This window comes from Schistocerca americana, unplaced genomic scaffold (genome assembly GCF_021461395.2).
Source record: "Schistocerca americana isolate TAMUIC-IGC-003095 unplaced genomic scaffold, iqSchAmer2.1 HiC_scaffold_19, whole genome shotgun sequence".
Lineage (NCBI taxonomy): Eukaryota > Metazoa > Arthropoda > Insecta > Orthoptera > Acrididae > Schistocerca > Schistocerca americana.
Genome location: NW_025725895.1, coordinates 2,975,053 through 2,999,346, shown reverse-complemented (window position 1 = coordinate 2,999,346; position 24,294 = coordinate 2,975,053).

The following is a 24,294-nucleotide window of genomic DNA, read 5'->3' as shown; positions in this document are numbered from 1 at the left end:
AAATTCCTGTGATACTAGTTATAGATTCCGATGCCTCACTTCAGGTTTACTGTGCCCCTTGGGCCTTCTTATTGACGATGAATCACAGAAATTGCATCGGAATTAAATTCAAATGGCACAATGTCGACTTAAGTACAAGAAGACTGACTCTTATTTTTGTCTATGTTTTGAACCATTCCTGTGACACTAGTTATAGATTCCGATGCTTCACTTCAGGCTTACTGTATCCCTTGAACCTTCTTATTGACGATGAAACACAGATATTGCATCGGAATTAAATACAAAAGGCACAATGCTTACTTAAGTACTAGAAGACTGACTCTTCTTACTGACTATGTTTTGAACCATTCCTGTGACACCAGTTAGAGATTCCGATGCTTCACTTCAGGTTTACTGTATCCCTCTGACCTTCTTATTGACGATGAAACACAGTAATTGCATCGGAATTAAATAGAAAAGGGCTTAATGCCGAAATATGTACAAGAAGTCTGACTCTTCTTAGTGTCTATGTTTTGAACCATTCCTGTGACACTAGTTATAGATTCCGATTCTTCACTTCAGGTTTCCTGTATCCCTTGGACCTTCTCATTGACGCTGAAACACAAAAATTGCATCGGAATTAAATACAATAGGCACAACGCCGATTTAATTACAAGAAGACTGACTCTTCTTACTGACTTTGTTTTGAACCATTCCTGTGACACTATTTACAGATCCCGATGCTTAACTTCAGGTTTACTGTATCCCTCTGACCTTCTTATTGACGATGAAACACAGAAATTGCATCGGAATTAAATACAAAAGGCACTATGCCGACTTAAGTACAAGAAGACCGACTCTTCCTACTGCCTATGTTTTGAACGATTCCTGTGCCACCAATTATGGATTCCGATGCATCACTACAGGTTTACTGTATCCTTTGGACCTTCTTATTGGCGACGAAATACAGAAATTGCATCGGAATTAAATAGAAAAGGCACAATGCCGACTTAAGTACAAGAAGACTGACTCTTCTTTTTGTCTATGTTTTGAACCATTCCTGTGACACTAGTTATAGATTCCGATGCTTCACTTCAGTTTTACTGTATCCCTTGTACTTTCTTATTGACGATGAAACACAGACATTGCATCGGAATTAAATAGAAAAGGCACAATGCCGACTTAAGTACAAGAAGACTGACTCTTCCTACTGTCTATGTTTTGAACCATTCCTAAGACACTCGATATAGATTCCGATGCTTCACTTCAGGTTTACTGTATCCCTTGGACATTCTTATTGACGATGAAACACAGAAATTGCATCGGAATTAAATAGAAATGGCACAATGCCGACTTAAGTACAAGAAGACTGACTCTTCTTACTGACTATGATTTGAACCACTCCTGTGACTCTAGTTACAGATTCCGATGCTTCACTTCAGGTTTACTGTATCCCTTGGACCTTCTTATTGACGATGAAACACACATATTGCATCGGAATTAAATAAAAAAGGCACAATGCCGACTTAAGTACAAGAAGACTGACTCTTCCTACTGTCTATGTTTTGAACCATTCCTGTGACACTAGTAATAGATTCCGATTCTTCACTTCAGGTTTCCTGTATCCCTTGGACCTTCTCATTGACGATGAAACACAGAAATTGCATCGGAATTAAATACAATAGGCACATCGCCGACTTAATTACAAGAAGACTGACTCTTCTTACTGACTTTGTTTTGAACCATTCCTGTGACACTATTTACAGATCCCGATGCTTAACTTCAGGTTTACTGTATCCCTCTGACCTTCTTATTGACGATGAAACATAGAAATTGCATCGGAATTAAATACAAGTGGCACAATGGCGACTTAAGTACATGTGGACTGACTCCTCCTACTGTCTATGTTTTGAAACATTCCTGTGACGCTAGTAATAGATTTCGATGCTTCATTTCATGTTTACTGTATACATTGGACCTTCTAATTGACGATGAAACACTGAAAGTGCATCGGAATTAAATAGAAAAGGCACAATGCTGACATAAGTACAAGAAGACTGACTCTTCCTACTGTCTATGTTTTGAACCATTCCTGTGACACTAGTTATACATTCCGATGCTACACTTCAGGTCTACTGTATCCCTCTGAAATTCTTATTGACGATGGAACGCAGAAATTGCATCGGAATTAAATACAAAAGGCACAATGCCGACGTAAGTACTAGTAGACTGACTCTTCTTACTGACTGCTTTGAACCATTCCTGTGACACTAGTTATAGATTCCGATGCTTCACTTCAGGTTTACTGTATCCCTCTGACCTTCTTAGTGACGATGAAACACAGAAATTACATCGGAATTAAATACAAATGGCACAATGCCGACTTAAGTGCAAGAAGACTGACTCTCCTTACTATCTATGTTTTGAACCATTCCTGTGACATTAGATATAGATTCCGATGCTTCACTTCAGGTTTACTGTATTCCTTGGACCTTCTTACTGACGATGAAACACAGAAATTGCATCGGAATTAAATAGAAAATTCACAATGCAGACTTAAGTACAAGAAGACTGACTCTTCCTACTTTCTATGTTTTGAACCATTCCTGTGACGCTAGTTATAGATTCCGATGCTTCACTTCAGGATTACTGTATCCCTCTGACCTTCTTGTTGACGATGAAACACAGAAACTGCATCGGATGTAATTACAAAAGGCACAATGCCGACTAAAGTGCAAGAAGACAGACTTTTCTTACTGTCTATGTTTTGAAAAATTCCTGTGATACTAGTTATAGATTCCGATGCCTCACTTCAGGTTTACTGTGCCCCTTGGGCCTTCTTATTGACGATGAATCACAGAAATTGCATCGGAATGAAATTCAAATGGCACAATGCCGACTTAAGTACAAGAAGACTGACTCTTATTTTTGTCTATGTTTTGAACCATTCCTGTGACACTAGTTATAGATTCCGATGCTTCACTTCAGGCTTACTGTATCCCTTGGACCTTCTTATTGACGATGAAACACAGATATTGCATCGGAATTAAATACAAAAGGCACAATGCTTACTTAAGTACTAGAAGACTGACTCTTCTTACTGACTATGTTTTGAACCTTTCCTGTGACACCAGTTAGAGATTCCGATGCTTCACTTCAGGTTTACTGTATCCCTCTGACCTTCTTATTGACGATGAAACACAGTAATTGCATCGGAATTAAATAGAAAAGGGCTTAATGCCGACCTATGTACAAGAAGTCTGACTCTTCTTAGTGTCTACGTTTTGAACCATTCCTGTGACACTAGTTATAGATTCCGATTCTTCACTTCAGGTATCCTGTATCCCTTGGACCTTCTCATTGACGATGAAACACAGAAATTGCATCGGAATTAAATACAATAGGCACAACGCCGACTTAATTACAAGAAGACTGACTCTTCTTACTGACTTTGTTTTGAACCATTTCTGTGACACTATTTACAGATCCCGATGCTTAACTTCAGGTTTACTGTATCCCTCTGACCTTCTTATTGACGATGAAACACAGAAATTGCATCGGAATTAAATACAAAAGGCACTATGCCGACTTAAGTACAAGAAGACCGACTCTTCCTACTGTCTATGTTTTGAACGATTCCTGTGCCACCAGTTATGGATTCCGATGCATCACTACAGGTTTACTGTATCCTTTGGACCTTCTTATTGGCGACGAAATACAGAAATTGCATCGGAATTAAATAGAAAAGGCACAATGCCGACTTAAGTACAAGAAGACTGACTCTTCTTTTTGTCTATGTTTTGAACCATTCCTGTGACACTAGTTATAGATTCCGATGCTTCACTTCAGTTTTACTGTATCCCTTGTACTTTCTTATTGACGATGAAACACAGACATTGCATCGGAATTAAATAGAAAAGGCACAATGCCGACTTAAGTACAAGACGACTGACTCTTCCTACTGTCTATATTTTGAACCATTCCTAAGACACTCGATATAGATTCCGATGCTTCACTTCAGGTTTACTGTATCCCTTGGACATTCTTATTGACGATGAAACACAGAAATTGCATCGGAATTAAATAGAAATGGCACAATGCCGACTTAAGTACAAGATGACTGACTCTTCCTACTGTCTATGATTTGAACAATTCCTGTGACATTAGATATAGATTCCGATGCTTCACTTCAGGTTTACTGTATCCTTTGGACCTCCTTATTGGCGACGAAATACATAAATCGCATCGGAATTAAATAGAAAATTCACAATGCAGACTTAAGTACAAGAAGACTGACTCTTCCTACTTTCTATGTTTTGAACCATTCCTGTGACGCTAGTTATAGATTCCGATGCTTCACTTCAGGATTACTGTATCCCTCTGACCTTCTTGTTGACGATGAAACACAGAAACTGCATCGGATGTAATTACAAAAGGCACAATGCCGACTAAAGTGCAGGAATACAGACTCTTCTTACTGTCTATGTTTTGAAAAGTTCCTGTGATACTAGTTATAGATTCCGATGCCTCACTTCAGGTTTACTGTGCCCCTTGGGCCTTCTTATTGACGATGAATCACAGAAATTGCATCGGAATGAAATTCAAATGGCACAATGCCGACTTAAGTACAAGAAGACTGACTCTTATTTTTGTCTATGTTTTGAACCATTCCTGTGACACTAGTTATAGATTCCGATGCTTCACTTCAGGCTTACTGTATCCCTTGGACCTTCTTATTGACGATGAAACACAGATATTGCATCGGAATTAAATACAAAAGGCACAATGCTTACTTAAGTACTAGAAGACTGACTCTTCTTACTGACTATGTTTTGAACCATTCCTGTTACACCAGTTAGAGATTCCGATGCTTCACTTCAGGTTTACTGTATCCCTCTGACCTTCTTATTGACGATGAAACACAGTAATTGCATCGGAATTAAATAGAAAAGGGCTTAATGCCGACCTATGTACAAGAAGTCTGACTCTTCTTAGTGTCTACGTTTTGAACCATTCCTGTGACACTAGTTATAGATTCCGATTCTTCACTTCAGGTTTCCTGTATCCCTTGGACCTTCTCATTGACGATGAAACACAGAAATTGCATCGGAATTAAATACAATAGGCACAACGCCGACTTAATTACAAGAAGACTGACTCTTCTTACTGACTTTGTTTTGAACCATTCCTGTGACACTATTTACAGATCCCGATGCTTAACTTCAGGTTTACTGTATCCCTCTGACCTTCTTATTGACGATGAAACATAGAAATTGCATCGGAATTAAATACAAGAGGCACAATGGCGACTTAAGTACATGTGGACTGACTCCTCCTACTGTCTATGTTTTGAAACATTCCTGTGACGCTAGTAATAGATTCCGATGCTTCATTTCATGTTTACTGTATACATTGGACCTTCTAATTGACGATGAAACACTGAAAGTGCATCGGAATTAAATAGAAAAGGCACAATGCTGACATAAGTACAAGAAGACTGACTCTTCCTACTGTCTATGTTTTAACCATTCCTGTGACACTAGTTATAGATTCCGATGCTTCACTTCAGGATTACTGTATCCCTCTGATATTCTTATTGACGATGAAACACAGAAATTGCATCGGAATTAAATACAAAAGGCACAATGTCGACTTAAGTACAAGAAGACTGACATTTGTTACCGTCCATGCTTTGAACCATTCCTGTGACACTAGTTATAGATTCCGATGCTTCACTTAAGGTTTACTGAGTCCCTTGGACCTTCTTATTGACGATGAATCTCAGAAATTGCATCAGAATTTAATACAAAAGGCACAATGCCGACTTAAGTACAAGAAGACTGACTCATCCTACTGTCTATATTTTGAACCATTCATGTGACACTAGTAATGGATTCCGATGCTTCACTTCATGTTTACTGTATCCCTTGAACGTTCTTATTGACGATGAAAAAGAGAAATTGCATCGGAATTAAATACAAAAGGCACAATGCCGGCTTAAGTACAAGAAGACTGACTCTTCCTACTGTCTATGTTTTGAACCATTCCTGTGACACTAGTTAGAGATTCTGATTATACACTTCAGGTTTACTGTATCCCTCTGACCTTCATATTGACGATGAAACACAGAAATTGCATCGGAATTAAATACAAAAGGCACAATGCCAACTTAAGTACAAGAAGACTGACTCTTCCTACTGTCTATGTTTTGAACCATTCCTGTGACACTAGTTATAGATTCTGATGCTACACTTTAGGTTTACTGTATCCCTCTGACCTTCATATTGACGATGAAACACAGAAATTGCATCGGAATAAAATACAAAAGGCACAATGCCGACTTAAGTACAAGAATACTGCCTCTTCTTACTGAGTGTGTTGAACCATTCCTGTGACACTAGTTATAGATTCCGATGCTTCACTTCAGGTTTACTGTATCCCTCTGACCATCTTATTGACGACGAAACACAGAAATTGCATGTGAATTAAATACAAATGGCACAATGCCGACCTAAGTACAAGAGGACTGACTCTTCTTACCGACTGTTTTGAACCATTCCTGTGACACTAGTTATAGATTCCGATGCTTCACTTCAGATTTACTTTAACCCTTGGACCTTCTTATTGACGATGGAACACAGAAATCGCATCGGAATTAAATACAAATGGCACGATGCCGACCTAAGTACAAGAGGACTGACTTTTCTTACCGACTGTTTTGAACCATTCCTGTGACACTAGTTATAGATTCCGATGCTTCACTTCAGGTTCACTGTATCCCTCTGACCTTCTTATTGACGATTAATCACAGAAATTGCATCGGAATTAAATGCAAAATGCAACCGGGGCCTTGAGTACAAGAAGACTGACTCTTCTTTTGTCTATGTTTTGAACCATTCCTGTGACACTAGTTATAGTTTCCGATGCTTCACTTCAGGTTTTCTGTATCCCTTGGACCTTCTTATTGACGATGAAACACAGAAATTGCATCGGAATGAAATAGAAAAGGCACAATGCCGACTCAAGTACAAGAAGACTGACTCTTCCTACTGTCTATGTTTTGAACCATTCCTGTGACACTAGTTATAGATTCTGATCCTTCACTTCAGTTTTACTGTATCCCTTGGACGTTCTTATTAACGATGAAACACAGAAATTGCATCGGAATTAAATACAATGGTCACAATAAAGACTTAAGTACAAGAAGACTGACTCTTCTTACTGTCAATGATTTGAACCATTCCTGTGACACTAGGTATAGATTCCGATGCTTCACTTCAGGTTTACTGTATCCCTCTGACCTTCTTATTGACAATGAAACACAGAAATTGCATCGAAATTAAAAACAAAAGTCACATTGCCGACTTAAGTACATGTAGACTGACTCTTCCTACTGTCTATGTTTTGAAACATTCCTGTGACACTAGTTTTAGATTCCGATGCTTCACTTCACGTTTACTGAATTCCTTGGACCTTCTTATTGACGAAGAAACACAGAAATTGCATCGGAATTAAATACAATGGTCACAATGAAGACTTAAGTACAAGAAGACTGACTCTTCTTACTGTCAATGATTTGAACCATTCCTGTGACACTAGTTATAGATTCCGATGCTTCACTTCAGGTTTACTGTATCCCTCTGACCTTCTTATTGACAATGAAACACAGAAATTGCATCGAAATTAAAAACAAAAGTCACATTGCCGACTTAAGTACATGTAGACTGACTCTTCCTACTGTCTATGTTTTGAAACATTCCTGTGACACTAGTTTTAGATTCCGATGCTTCACTTCACGTTTACTGAATTCCTTGGACCTTCTTATTGACGAAGAAACACAGAAATTGCATCGGAATTAAATACAAAAGGCACAATGCCGACTTAAGTAGAAGAAGACTGACTCTTCCTACTGTCTATGTATTGAAAAATTCCTGTGACACTAGTTATAGATTCCGATGCTACACTTCAGGTCTACTGTATCCCTCTGAAATTCTTATTGACGATGGAACACAGAAATTTTATCGGAATTAAATACAAAAGGCACAATGCCGACGTAAGTACAAGAAGACTGACTCTTCTTACTGACTGTGTTGAACCATTCCTGTGACACTAGTTATAGATTCCGATGCTTCACTTCAGGTTTACTGTATCCCTTGGTCCTTCGTATTGACGATGAAACACAGATATTGCATCGGAATGAAATACAAAACGCACAATGCCGACTTAAGTACAAGAAGACTGACTCTTCTTACTGACTATGTTATGAACCATTCCTGTGACACTAGTTGGAGATTCCGATGCTTCTCTTCAGGTTTACTGTATCCCTCTGACCTTCTTATTGACGATGAAACACGGTAATTGCATCGGAATTAATTTGAAAAGGGCATAATGCCGACTTAAGTACAAGAAGTCTGCCTCTTCTTACTGTCTATGTTTTGAACCATTCCTGTGACACTAGTTATAGATTCCGATGCTTCACTTAAGATTTACTGTATCCCTTGGACCTTCTTATTGACGATGAAACACAGAAATTTCATCGGAATTGTATACAAAAGGCACGATGCCGACGTAAGTACAAGTGGACTGACTCTTCTTACCGACTGTTTTGAACCATTCTTGTGACACTAGTTATAGATTACTATGCTTCACTTCAGTTTTAGTGTATCCCTCTGACCTTCGAATTGACGATGAATCACAGAAATTGCATCGGAATTAAATGCAAAAGGCACAATGCCGACTTGAGTACAAGAAGACTGACTCTTCTTTTTGTCTATGTTTTGAACCATTCCTGTGACACTAGTAATGGTTTCGGAAGCTTCACTTCAGGTTTACTGTATCCCTTGGACCTTCTCATTGACGATGAAACACAGAAATTAAATCGGAATTAAATAGAAATGGCACAATGAAGACATAAGTAGAAGAAGACTGACTCTTCTAACTGTCTATGTTTTGAACCATTCCTGTGACACTAGTTATTGATTCCGATGCTTCACTTCAGGTTTACTATATCCCTTGGACGCTCTTATTGACGATGAAACACAGAAATTGCATCGGAATTAAATAGAAAGGGCACAATGCCGACTTAAGTACAAGAAGACTGACTCTTCTAACTGTCTATGTTTTGAACTATTCCTGTGACACTAGTTATAGATTCCGATGCTTCACTTCAGGTTTACTATATCCCTTGGACGCTCTTATTGACGATGAAACACAGAAATTGCATCGGAATTAAATAGAAAGGGCACAATGCCGACTTAAGTACAAGAAGACTGACTCTTCTTACTGTCTATGATTTGAACCATTCCTGTGACACTAGTTATAGATTCCGATGCTTCACTTCAGGTTTACTGTATCCCTCTGAAATTCTTATTGACGATGAAACACAGAAATTGCATCGGAATTAAATACAAAAGGCACTATGCCGACTTAAGTACAAGAAGACCGACTCTTCCTACTGTCTATGTTTTGAACGATTCCTGTGCCACCAGTTATGGATTCCGATGCATCACTACAGGTTTACTGTATCCTTTGGACCTTCTTATTGGCGACGAAATACAGAAATTGCATCGGAATTAAATAGAAAAGGCACAATGCCGACTTAAGTACAAGAGGACTGACTCTTCTTTTTGTCTATGTTTTGAACCATTCCTGTGACACTAGTTATAGATTCCGATGCTTCACTTCAGTTTTACTGTATCCCTTGCACTTTCTTATTGACGATGAAACACAGACATTGCATCGGAATTAAATAGAAAAGGCACAATGCCGACTTAAGTACAAGAAGACTGACTCTTCCTACTGTCTATGTTTTGAACCATTCCTAAGACACTCGATATAGATTCCGATGCTTCACCTCAGGTTTACTGTATCCCTTGGACATTCTTATTGACGATGAAACACAGAAATTGCATCGGAATTAAATAGAAATGGCCCAATGCCGACTTAAGTACAAGAAGACTGACTCTTCTTACTGACGATGATTTGAACCACTCCTGTGACTCTAGTTACAGATTCCGATGCTTCACTTCAGGTTTACTGTATCCCTTGGACCTTCTTATTGACGATGAAACACAGATATTGCATCGGAATTAAATACAAAAGGCACAATGCCGACTTAAGTACAAGAAGACTGACTCTTCCTACTGTCTATGTTTTGAACCATTCCTGTGACACTAGTTATAGATTCCGATGCTCACTTCAGGTTTACTGTATTTCTCTGACCTTCTTTTTGACGATGAAACACAGAAATTGCATCGGAATTAAATACAAAATGCACAATGCCGACTTAAGTACAAGATGTCTGACTCTTCTTACTGACTGTTTTGAACCATTCCTGTGACACTAGTTATAGATTGCGATGCTTCACTTCAGGATTACTGTATCCCTCTGACCTTCTTATTGACGATGAAACACAGAAATTGCATCGGACTTAAATACAAAAGGCACAATGCCGACTTAAGTACAAGAAGACTGACTCTCCAAACTGTCTATAAAAATCAACTATTCCTGTGACACTAGATATAGATTCCGATGCATCACTTCAAGTTTACTGTATCCCTTGCACCTTCTTATTGAAGATGAAACACAGAAATTTCATCGGAATTGTATACAAAAGGCACGATGCCGACGTAAGTACAAGTGGACTGACTCTTCTTACCGACTGTTTTGAACCATTCTTGTGACACTAGTTATAGATTACTATGCTTCACTTCAGTTTTAGTGTATCCCTCTGACCTTCGTATTGACGATGAATCACAGAAATTGCATCGGAATTAAATGCAAAAGGCACAATGCCGACTTGAGTACAAGAAGACTGACTCTTCTTTTTGTCTATGTTTTGAACCATTCCTGTGACACTAGTAATGGTTTCGGAAGCTTCACTTCAGGTTTACTGTATCCCTTGGACCTTCTCATTGACGATGAAACACAGAAATTAAATCGGAATTAAATAGAAATGGCACAATGAAGACATAAGTAGAAGAAGACTGACTCTTCTAACTGTCTATGTTTTGAACCATTCCTGTGACACTAGTTATAGATTCCGATGCTTCACTTCAGGTTTACTATATCCCTTGGACGCTCTTATTGACGATGAAACACAGAAATTGCATCGGAATTAAATAGAAAGGGCACAATGCCGACTTAAGTACAAGAAGACTGACTCTTCTAACTGTCTATGTTTTGAACTATTCCTGTGACACTAGTTATAGATTCCGATGCTTCACTTCAGGTTTACTATATCACTTGGACGCTCTTATTGACGATGAAACACAGAAATTGCATCGGAATTAAATAGAAAGGGCACAATGCCGACTTAAGTACAAGAAGACTGACTCTTCTTACTGTCTATGATTTGAACCATTCCTGTGACACTAGTTATAGATTCCGATGCTTCACTTCAGGTTTACTGTATCCCTCTGAAATTCTTATTGACGATGAAACACAGAAATTGCATCGGAATTAAATACAAAAGGCACTATGCCGACTTAAGTACAAGAAGACCGACTCTTCCTACTGTCTATGTTTTGAACGATTCCTGTGCCACCAGTTATGGATTCCGATGCATCACTACAGGTTTACTGTATCCTTTGGACCTTCTTATTGGCGGGGAAATACAGAAATTGCATCGGAATTAAATAGAAAAGGCACAATGCCGACTTAAGTACAAGAGGACTGACTCTTCTTTTTGTCTATGTTTTGAACCATTCCTGTGACACTAGTTATAGATTCCGATGCTTCACTTCAGTTTTACTGTATCCCTTGCACTTTCTTATTGACGATGAAACACAGACATTGCATCGGAATTAAATAGAAAAGGCACAATGCCGACTTAAGTACAAGAAGACTGACTCATCCTACTGTCTATGTTTTGAACCATTCCTAAGACACTCGATATAGATTCCGATGCTTCACTTCAGGTTTACTGTATCCCTTGGACATTCTTATTGACGATGAAACACAGAAATTGCATCGGAATTAAATAGAAATGGCCCAATGCCGACTTAAGTACAAGAAGACTGACTCTTCTTACTGACGATGATTTGAACCACTCCTGTGACTCTAGTTACAGATTCCGATGCTTCACTTCAGGTTTACTGTATCCCTTGGACCTTCTTATTGACGATGAAACACAGATATTGCATCGGAATTAAATACAAAAGGCACAATGCCGACTTAAGTACAAGAAGACTGACTCTTCCTACTGTCTATGTTTTGAACCATTCCTGTGACACTAGTTATAGATTCCGATGCTCACTTCAGGTTTACTGTATCCCTCTGACCTTCTTTTTGACGATGAAACACAGAAATTACATCGGAATTAAATACAAAATGCACAATGCCGACTTAAGTACAAGATGTCTGACTTTTCTTACTGACTGTTTTGAACCATTCCTGTGACACTAGTTATAGATTGCGATGCTTCACTTCAGGATTACTGTATCCCTCTGACCTTCTTATTGACGATGAAACACAGAAATTGCATCGGACTTAAATACAAAAGGCACAATGCCGACTTAAGTACAAGAAGACTGACTCTCCAAACTGTCTATAAAAATCAACTATTCCTGTGACACTAGATATAGATTCCGATGCATCACTTCAAGTTTACTGTATCCCTTGCACCTTCTTATTGAAGATGAAACACAGAAATTGCATCGGAATTAAATAGAAAAGGCACAATGCCGACTTAAGTACAAGAAGACTGTCTCTTCTTGTCGTCTATGTTTTGAACCAATCCTCTGACGCAAGTTAGAGATTCCGATGCTTCCCTTCAGGTTTACTGTTTCCCTCTGACATTCTTGTTGACGATGAAACACTGAAATTGCATCGAAATGAAATAGAAAAAGCAAAATGCCGACTTAAGTACAAGAAGACTGACTTTTCTTACTAACTATGATTTGAACAATTCCTGTGACACTAGTTATAGATTCCGATGCTACACTTCAGGTTTACTGTATCCCTCTGACCTTCTTATTGACTATGAAACACAGAAATTGCATCGGAATTAAATACAAAAATCACAATGCCGACTTAAGTACAAGAAGACTGACTCTTCCCACTGTCTGTGTTTTGAACCGTTCCTGTGACACTAGTTATAGATTCCGATGCTTCACTTCAGGTTTACTGTATCCCTCTGACCTTCTAATTGACGATGAAACACAGAAATTGCATCGGAATTAAATAGAAAAGGCACAGTGCCGACTTAAGTACAAGAAGACTGACTCTTCTTACTGTCTATGTTTTGAACCACTCCTGTGACGCTAGTTACAGATTCCGATGCATCACTTCATGTTTACTGTAGCCCTTGGACCTTCCTATTGACGATGAAACACAGATATTGCATCTGAATTAAATACAAAAGGCACAATGCCTACTTAAGTACAAGAAGACTGCCTCTTCCTACTGTCTATGTTTTGAACCATTCCTGTAACACTAGATATAGATTCCGATGCTTCGCTTCAGGTTTACTGTATCACTTGGACCTTCTTATTGACGATGAAACACAGATATTGCATCGGAATTAAATAGAAAAGCACAATGCCGACTTAAGTACAAGAAGACTGACTCTTCTTACTGTCTATGTTTTGAACTATTCCTCTGACGCAAGTTACAGATACCGATGCTTCACTTCAGGTTTACGGTATCCCTCTGACATTCGTATTGACGATGAAACACTGGAATTGCATCGGTATGAAATAGAAAAAGCACAATGCCGACTTAAGTGCAAGAAGACTGACTCTTCTTACTGTCTATGTTTTGAACCATTCCTGTGACGGTAGTTACAGATTCCGATGCTTCACTTCAGGTTTACTGTATCCCTTGGGCCTTCTTATTGACGATGAAACACAGATATTGCATCGGAATTAACTACAAAAGGCACAACGCCGACGTAAGTACAAGAAGACTGACTCTTCTTACTGACTATGTTTTGAACCATTACTGTGACACTAGTTAGAGACTCCGAAGCTTCACATCAGGGTTACGGTATCCCTCTGACCTTCCTATTGACGATGCAACACAGTTAATTACATCGGAATTAAATTGAAAAAGGCACAATGCCGACTTAAGTACAAGAAGACTGACTCTTCTTACTGTCTATGTTTTGAACCATTCCTGTGACACTAGTTATAGATCCCGATGCTTCACTTCATGTTTACTGTATCCCTTGGACCTTCTTATTGACGATGAAACACAGAAATTGCATCGGAATTAAATACAAAATGCGCAATGCCGACTTAAGTACAAGAAGTCTCCCTCTTCTTACTGACTGTTTTGAACCATTCCTGTGACACTAGTTAAACAATGCGATGCTTCACTTCAGGTTTACTGTATCCCTCTGACCTTCTTATTGACGGTGAAACACAGAAATTGCATCGGAATAAAATAGAAAAGGCATAATGCCGAGTAAAGTACAATAAGACTGACTCCTCTTACTGTTTATGTTTTGAACCACTCCTGTGACGATAGTTACAGATTCCGATGCTTTACTTCAGGTTTATTGTAGCCCTTGGACCTTCTTATTGACGATGAAACACAGATATTAAATCGGAATTAAATACAAAAGGCACAATGCCGAATTAAGTACAGGAAGACTGACTCTTCCTACTGTCTATGTTTTGAACCATTCCAGTGATACTAGATACAGATTCCGATGCTTCACTTCAGGTTTACTGTATCCCTCTGACCTTCTTTTTGACGATGAAACACAGAAATTGCACCGGAATTAAATACAAAAGGCACAATGCCGACTTAAGTACAAGAAGACTGACTCTTCCTACTGTCTATGTTTTAAACGATTCCTGTGACGCAAGTTACAGATTCCGATTTTTCACTTCAGGTTTACTGTATCCCTCTGACATTCTTATTGACGATGAAACACTGAAATTGCATTGGAATGAAATAGAAAAAGCACAATGCCGACTTAAGTACAAGAAGACTGACTCTTCATACTGTCTATGTTTTGAACCTTTCCTGTGACACTAGTTATAGATTCCGATGCTTCACTTCAGGTTTACTGTATCCCTCTGACCTTCTTATTGACGATGAAACACAGAAATTGCATCGGAATAAAATAGAAAATGCATAATGCCGACTAAAGTACAATAAGACTGACTCTTCTTACTGTCTATGTTTTGAACTATTCCTCTGACGCAAGTTACAGATACCGATGCTTCACTTCAGGTTTACGGTATCCCTCTGACATTCGTATTGACGATGAAACACTGGAATTGCATCGGTATGAAATAGAAAAAGCACAATGCCGACTTAAGTGCAAGAAGACTGACTCTTCTTACTGTCTATGTTTTGAACCATTCCTGTGACGGTAGTTACAGATTCCGATGCTTCACTTCAGGTTTACTGTATCCCTTGGGCCTTCTTATTGACGATGAAACACAGATATTGCGTCGGAATTAACTACAAAAGGCACAACGCCGACGTAAGTACAAGAAGACTGACTCTTCTTACTGACTATGTTTTGAACCATTACTGTGACACTAGTTAGAGATTCCGAAGCTTCACATCAGGGTTACGGTATCCCTCTGACCTTCCTATTGACGATGCAACACAGTAATTACATCGGAATTAAATTGAAAAAGGCACAATGCCGACTTAAGTACAAGAAGACTGACTCTTCTTACTGTCTATGTTTTGAACCATTCCTGTGACACTAGTTATAGATCCCGATGCTTCACTTCATGTTTACTGTATCCCTCGGACCTTCTTATTGACGATGAAACACAGAAATTGCATCGGAATTAAATACAAAATGCGCAATGCCGACTTAAGTACAAGAAGTCTCCCTCTTCTTACTGACTGTTTTGAACCATTCCTGTGACACTAGTTAAACAATGCGATGCTTCACTTCAGGTTTACTGTATCCCTCTGACCTTCTTATTGACGTTGAAACACAGAAATTGCATCGGACTTAAATACAAATGGCACAATGCCGACTTAAGTACAAGAAGACTGACTCTCCTTACTGTCTATAATTTCAACCATTCCTGTGACACTAGATCTAGATTCCGATGCTTCACTTTAGGTCTACTGTATCCCTCTAACATTCTTATTGACGATGAAACACTGAAATTGCATTGGAATGAAATAGAAAAAGCACAATGCCGACTTAAGTACAAGAAGACTGACTCTTCATACTGTCTATGTTTTGAACCTTTCCTGTGACACTAGTTATAGATTCCGATGCTTCACTTCAGGTTTACTGTATCCCTCTGACCTTCTTATTGACGATGAAACACAGAAATTGCATCGGAATAAAATAGAAAAGGCATAATGCCGACTAAAGTACAATAAGACTGACTCTTCTTACTGTCTATGTTTTGAACCACTCCTGTGACGATAGTTACAGATTCCGATGCTTTACTTCAGGTTTATTGTAGCCCTTGGACCTTCTTATTGACGATGAAACACAGATATTAAATCGGAATTAAATACAAAAGGCACAATGCCGAATTAAGTACAGGAAGACTGACTCTTCCTACTGTCTATGTTTTGAACCATTCCAGTGATACTAGATATAGATTCCGATGCTTCACTTCAGGTTTACTGTATCCCTCTGACCTTCTTTTTGACGATGAAACACAGAAATTGCACCGGAATTAAATACAAAAGGTACAATGCCGACTTAAGTACAAGAAGACTGACTCTTCCTACTGTCTATGTTTTGAACGATTCCTGTGACGCAAGTTACAGATTCCGATTTTTCACTTCAGGTGTACTGTATCCCTCTGACATTCTTATTGACGATGAAACACTGAAATTGCATTGGAATGAAATAGAAAAAGCACAATGCCGACTTAAGTACAAGAAGACTGACTCTTCATACTGTCTATGTTTTGAACCTTTCCTGTGACACTAGTTATAGATTCCGATGCTTCACTTCAGGTTTACTGTATCCCTCTGACCTTCTTATTGACGATGAAACACAGAAATTGCATCGGAATAAAATAGAAAATGCATAATGCCGACTAAAGTACAATAAGACTGACTCTTCTTACTGTCTATGTTTTGAACTATTCCTCTGACGCAAGTTACAGATACCGATGCTTCACTTCAGGTTTACGGTATCCCTCTGACATTCGTATTGACGATGAAACACTGGAATTGCATCGGTATGAAATAGAAAAAGCACAATGCCGACTTAAGTGCAAGAAGACTGACTCTTCTTACTGTCTATGTTTTGAACCATTCCTGTGACGGTAGTTACAGATTCCGATGCTTCACTTCAGGTTTACTGTATCCCTTGGGCCTTCTTATTGACGATGAAACACAGATATTGCATCGGAATTAACTACAAAAGGCACAACGCCGACGTAAGTACAAGAAGACTGACTCTTCTTACTGACTATGTTTTGAACCATTACTGTGACACTAGTTAGAGATTCCGAAGCTTCACATCAGGGTTACGGTATCCCTCTGACCTTCCTATTGACGATGCAACACAGTAATTACATCGGAATTAAATTGAAAAAGGCACAATGCCGACTTAAGTACAAGAAGACTGACTCTTCTTACTGTCTATGTTTTGAACCATTCCTGTGACACTAGTTATAGATCCCGATGCTTCACTTCATGTTTACTGTATCCCTTGGACCTTCTTATTGACGATGAAACACAGATATTGCATCGGAATTAAATACAAAATGCGCAATGCCGACTTAAGTACAAGAAGTCTCCCTCTTCTTACTGACTGTTTTGAACCATTCCTGTGACACTAGTTAAACAGTGCGATGCTTCACTTCAGGTTTACTGTATCCCTCTGACCTTCTTATTGACGTTGAAACAAAGAAATTGCATCGGACTTAAATACAAATGGCACAATGCCGACTTAAGTACAAGAAGACTGACTCTCCTTACTGTCTATAATTTCAACCATTCCTGTGACACTAGATCTAGATTCCGATGCTTCACTTTAGGTCTACTGTATCCCTCTAACATTCTTATTGACGATGAAACACTGAAATTGCATTGGAATGAAATAGAAAAAGCACAATGCCGACTTAAGTACAAGAAGACTGACTCTTCATACTGTCTATGTTTTGAACCTTTCCTGTGACACTAGTTATAGATTCCGATGCTTCACTTCAGGTTTACTGTATCCCTCTGACCTTCTTATTGACGATGAAACACAGAAATTGCATCGGAATAAAATAGAAAAGGCAAGTACAGGAAGACTGACTCTTCCTACTGTCTATGTTTTGAACCATTCCTGTGATACTAGATATAGATTCCGATGCTTCACTTCAGGTTTACTGTATCCCTCTGACCTTCTTTTTGACGATGAAACACAGAAATTGCACCGGAATTAAATACCAAAGGCACAATGCCGACTTAAGTACAAGAAGACTGACTCTTCCTACTGTCTATGTTTTGAACGATTCCTTTGACGCAAGTTACAGATTCCGATTTCTCACTTCAGGTTTACTGTATCCCTCTGACATTCTTATTGACGATGAAACACTGAAATTGCATTGGAATGAAATAGAAAAAGCACAATGCCGACTTAAGTACAAGAAGACTGACTCTTCATACTGTCTATGTTTTGAACCTTTCCTGTGACACTAGTTATAGATTCCGATGCTTCACTTCAGGTTACTGTATCCCTTGGATCTTCTTATTGACGATGAAACACAGATATTGCATGGGAATTAAATAGAAAAGCACAATGCCGACTTAAGTTCAAGTAGACTGACTCTTCCTATTGTCTATGTTTGAAACGATTCCTGTGACATTAGTTATAGATTCCGATGCTTCACTTCAGGTTTACTGTATCCTTTGGACCTTCTAATTGGCGACGAAATACAGAAATTGCATCGGAATTAAATAGAAAAGGCACAATGGCGACTTATGTACAAGAAGACTGACTCCTGTTACTGTCTATGTTTTGAACCATTCCTGTGACACTAGTTATAGATTCCCATGCTTCACTTCAGGTTTACTGTATCCCTTGGACCCTCTTATTGACGATGAAACACAGAAATTGCATCGGAATTAAATAGAAAAGGCACAATGCCGACTTAAGTACAGGAAGACTGACTATTCTTACTGACTATGTTTTGAACCATTCCTGTGACACTAGTTATAGACTCCGATGCTTCACTTCAGGTTTACTGTATCCCTTGGACCTTCTTATTGACAATGAAACACAGAAATTGCATCTGAATTAAATACAAAAGGCACAATGCCGACTTAAGTACGTGTAGACTGACTCTTCCTACTGTCTATGTTTTGAAACATTCCTGTGACACTAGTTATAGATTCCGATGCTTCATTTAAGGTTTACTGTATCCATTGGACCATCTTATTGACCATGAAACACAGAAAGTGCATCGGAATTATATAGAAAAGGCACAATGCTGACTTAAGTACAAGAAGACTGACTCTTCCTACTGTCTATGTTTTGAACCATTCCTACGACACTAGCTATAGATTCCGATGCTTCACTTCAGGTTTTCTGTATCCCTCTGACCTTCTTATTGACGATGAAACACAGAAATTGCTTCGGAATTAAATACAAAGGCACAATGCCGACTTAAGTACATGTATGCTGACTCCTCCTACTGTCTATGTTTTGAAACATTCCTGTGACACTAGTTATAGATTCCGATGCTTCATTTCAGGTTTACTGTATCCCTTGGACCTTCTTATTGACCATGAAACACAGAAAGTGCAACGGAATTAAATACAGAAGGAACAATGCTGACTTAAGTACAGGAAGACTGACTTTTCCTACTGTCTATGTTTTGAACCCTTCCTGGGCCACTAGTTATATATTCCGATGCTTCACTTCAGGTTTTCTGTATTTCTCTTACCTTCTTTTTGACAATGAAACACAGAAATTGCATCGGAATTAAATACAAAAGGCACAATGCTGACTTAAGTACAAGAAGACTGACTCTTCACACAGTCTATGTTTGAACCATTCCTGTGACACTAGTTATAGATTCCGATGCTTCACTTCAGGTTTTCAGTATCCCTCTGACCTTCTTATTGACGATGAAACACAGAAATTGCATCGGAATTAAATACAAAAGGCACAATGCCGACTTAAGTAGAAGGAGACTGATTCTTACTGACTGCTTTGAACCATTCCAGTGACACTAGTTATGGATTCCGATGCTTCACTTCAGGTTTACTGTATCCCTCTGACCTCCTTATCGACGTTGAAACACAGAAATTGCATCGGAATTAAATGCAAATGGCACAATGCCGACTTAAGTACAAGAAGACTGACTCTCCTTACTATCTAAGTTTTGAACCATTCCTGTGACACTAGATATAGATTCCGATGCTTCACTTCAGGTATACTGTATCCCTCTGACATTCTTATTGACGATGAAACACTGAAATTGCATCGGAATTAAATAGAAAAAGCACAATCCCGACTGAAGTACTAGAAGACTGGCTCTTCTAACTGACTATGATTTGAACCATTCCTGTGACACTAGTTATAGATTCCGAAGCTACACTTCAGGTTTACTGTATCCCTTTGACTTTCTTATTGACGATGAAACACAGAAATTGCATCGGATTTAAATAGAAAAGGCACAATGCCGACTTAAGTACAAGAAGACTGACTCTTCTTAATGACTATGATTTGAATCACTCCTGTGACGCTAGTTACAGATTCCGATGCTTCACTTCAGGTTTACTGTATCCCTTGGACCTTCTTATTGTCGATGAAACACAGAAATTGCATCGGAATTAAATAAAAAAGGCACAATGCTACTAAAGTACAAGAAGACTGACTCTTCCTACTGTCTATGTTTTGAACCGTTCCTGTGACACTAGTTATAGATTCCGATGCTTCACTTCAGGTTTACTGTATCCCTTGGACGTTCTTATTACGATGAAACAAAGAAATTGCATCGGAATTCAATAGAAAAGGCTCAATGCCGACTTAAGTACAAGAAGACTGACTGATCTTACTGACTATGTTTTGAACCACTATTATGACGCTGGTTACAGATTCCGATGCTTCACTTCAGGTTTACTGTAGCCCTTGGACCTTCTTATTGACCATGAAACACAGAAAGTGCATCGGAATTAAATACAAAACGCACATTGCTGACTTAAGTACAAGAAGACTGACTCTTCCTACTGTCTATGTTTTGAACCATTCCTGTGACACTAGTTATATATTCCGATGCTTCACTTCAGGTTTTCTGTAATTCTCTGACCTTCTTATTGACGATGAAACACAGAAATTGCATCGGAATTAAATACAAAAGGCACAATGCTGACTTAAGTACAAGAAGACTGACTCTTCACACTGTCTATGTTAGAAATATTCCTGTAACACTAGTTATAGATTCCGATGCTTCACTTCAGGTTTTCAGTATCCCTCTGACCTTCTTATTGACGAAGAAACACAGAAATTGCATCGGAATTAAATACAAAAGGCACAATGCCGACTTAAGTACAAGAAGACTGACTCTTCTTACTGACTGTTTTGAACCATTCCTGTGACACTAGTTATGGATTCCGATGCTTCACTTCAGGTTTACTGTATCCCACTGACCTTCTTATTGACGTTGAAACACAGAAATTGCATCGGAATTAAATACAAATGGCACAATGCCGACTTAAGTACAAGAAGACTGACTCTCCTTACTGTCTATGTTTTGAACCATTCCTGTGACACTAGTTATAGATTCCCATGCTTCACTTCAGGTTTACTGTATCCCTTGGACCCTCTCATTGACGATGAAACACAGAAATAGCATCGGAATTAAATAGAAAAGGCACAATGCCGACTTATGTACAGGAATTCTGACTTTTCTTACTGACTATGTTTTGAACCATTCCTGTGACACTAGTTATAGATTCCCATGCTTCACTTCAGGTTTACTGTATCCCTTGGACCTTCTTATTGACAATGAAACACAGAAATCGCATCTGAATTAAATACAAAAGGCACAATGCCGACTTAAGTACGTGTAGACTGACTCTTCCTACTGTCTATGTTTTGAAACATTCCTGTGACACTAGTTATAGATTCCGATGCTTCATTTCAGGCTTACTGTATCCATTGGACCATCTTATTGACCATGAAACACAGAAAGTGCATCGGAATTATGTAGAAAAGGCACAATGCTGACATAAGTACAAGAAGACTGACTCTTCCTACTGTCTATGTTTTGAACCATTCCTATGACACTAGTTATAGATTCTGATGCTTCACTTCAGGTTTTCTGTATCACTCTGATCTTCGTATTGACGATAAAACACAGAAATTGCGTCGGAATTAAATACAAAAGTCACAATGCCGACTTAAGTACAAGAAGACTGACCTTTCTTTCTGTCTATGCTTTGAACCATTCCTGTGACACTAGTTATAGATTCCGATGCTTCACTTCAGGTTTACTGTATCCCTCTGACCTTCTTATTGACGATGAAACACAGAAATTGCTTCGGAATTAAATACAAAGGCACATTGCCGACTTAAGTACATGTATACTGACTCTTCCTACTGTCTATGTTTTGAAACATTCCTGTGACACTAGTTATAGATTCCGATGCTTTATTTCAGGTTTACTGTATCCCTTGGACCTTCTTATTGACCATGAAACACAGAAAGTGCATCGGAATTAAATACAAAAGGCACAATGCTGACTTAAGTACAGGAAGACTTACTTTTCCTACTGCCTATGTTTTGAACCACTCCTGTGACACTAGTTATATATTCCGATGCTTCACTTCAGGTTTTCTGTATTTCTGTTACCTTCTTATTGACAATGAAACACAGAAATTGCATCGGAATTAAATACAAAAGGCACAATGCTGACTTAAGTACAAGAAGACTGACTCTTCACACAGTCTATGTTTGAACCATTCCTGTGACACTAGTTATAGATTCCGATGCTTCACTTCAGGTTTTCAGTATCCCTCTGACCTTCTTATTGACGATGAAACACAGAAATTGCATCGGAATTAAATACAAAAGGCACAATGCCGACTTAAGTACAAGGAGACTGACTCTTCTTACTGACTGTTTTGAACTATTCCTGTGACACTAGTTATGGATTCCGATGCTTCACTTCAGGTTTACTGTATCCCTCTGACCTTCTTATCGACGTTGAAACACAGAAATTGCATCGGAATTAAATGCAAATGGCACAATGCCGACTTAAGTACAAGAAGACTGACTCTCCTTACTGTCTAAGTTTTGAACCATTCCTGTGACACTAGATATAGATTCCGATGCTTCACTTCAGGTATACTGTATCCCTCTGACATTCTTATTGACGATGAAACACTGAAATTGCATCGGAATTAAATAGAAAAAGCACAATGCCGACTTAAGTACAAGAAGACTGACTCTTCTTACTGACTATGATTTGAACCATTCCTGGGACACTAGTTATAGATTCCGATGCTACACTTCAGGTCTACTGTATCCCTCTGACTTTCTTATTGACGATGAAACACAGAAATTGCATCGGATTTAAATAGAAAAGGCGCAATGCCGACTTAAGTACAAGAAGACTGACTCTTCTTAATGACTATGATTTGAATCACTCCTGTGACGCTAGTTACAGATTCCGATGCTTCACTTCAGGTTTACTGTATCCCTTGGACCTTCTTATTGACGATGAAACACAGAAATTGCATCGGAATTAAATAAAAAAGGCACAATGCTACTAAAGTACAAGAAGACTGACTCTTCCTACTGTCTATCTTTTGAACCGTTCCTGTGACACTAGTTATAGATTCCGATGCTTCACTTCAGGTTTACTGTATCCCTTGGACGTTCTTATTGACGATGAAACACAGAAATTGCATCGGAATTAAATACAAAAGGCACAATGCCGACATAAGTACAAGAAGACGGACTCTTCTTACTGACTATGTTTTGAACCACTCCTGTGACACTAGTTATAGATTCCGATGCTTCACTTCAGGTTTACTGTATCCCTCTGACCTTCCTATTGCCGATGAAACACAGAAATTGCATCTGAATTAAATACAAAAGGCACAATGCCGACTTAAGTACATGTAGACTGACTCCTCCTACTGTCTATGTTTTGAAACATTCCTGTGACAATAGTTATAGATTCCGATGCTTCATTTCAGGTTTACTGTATCCCTTGGACCATCATATTGACCATGAAACACAGAAAGTGCATCGGAATTATATAGAAAATGCACAATGCTGACTTAAGTATAAGACGACTGACTCTTCCTACTGTCTATGTTTTGAACCATTCCTGTGACACTAGATATAGATTCCGATGCTTCACTTCAGGTTTACTGTATTTGTTGGACCTTCTTATTGACGATGAAACACAGATATTG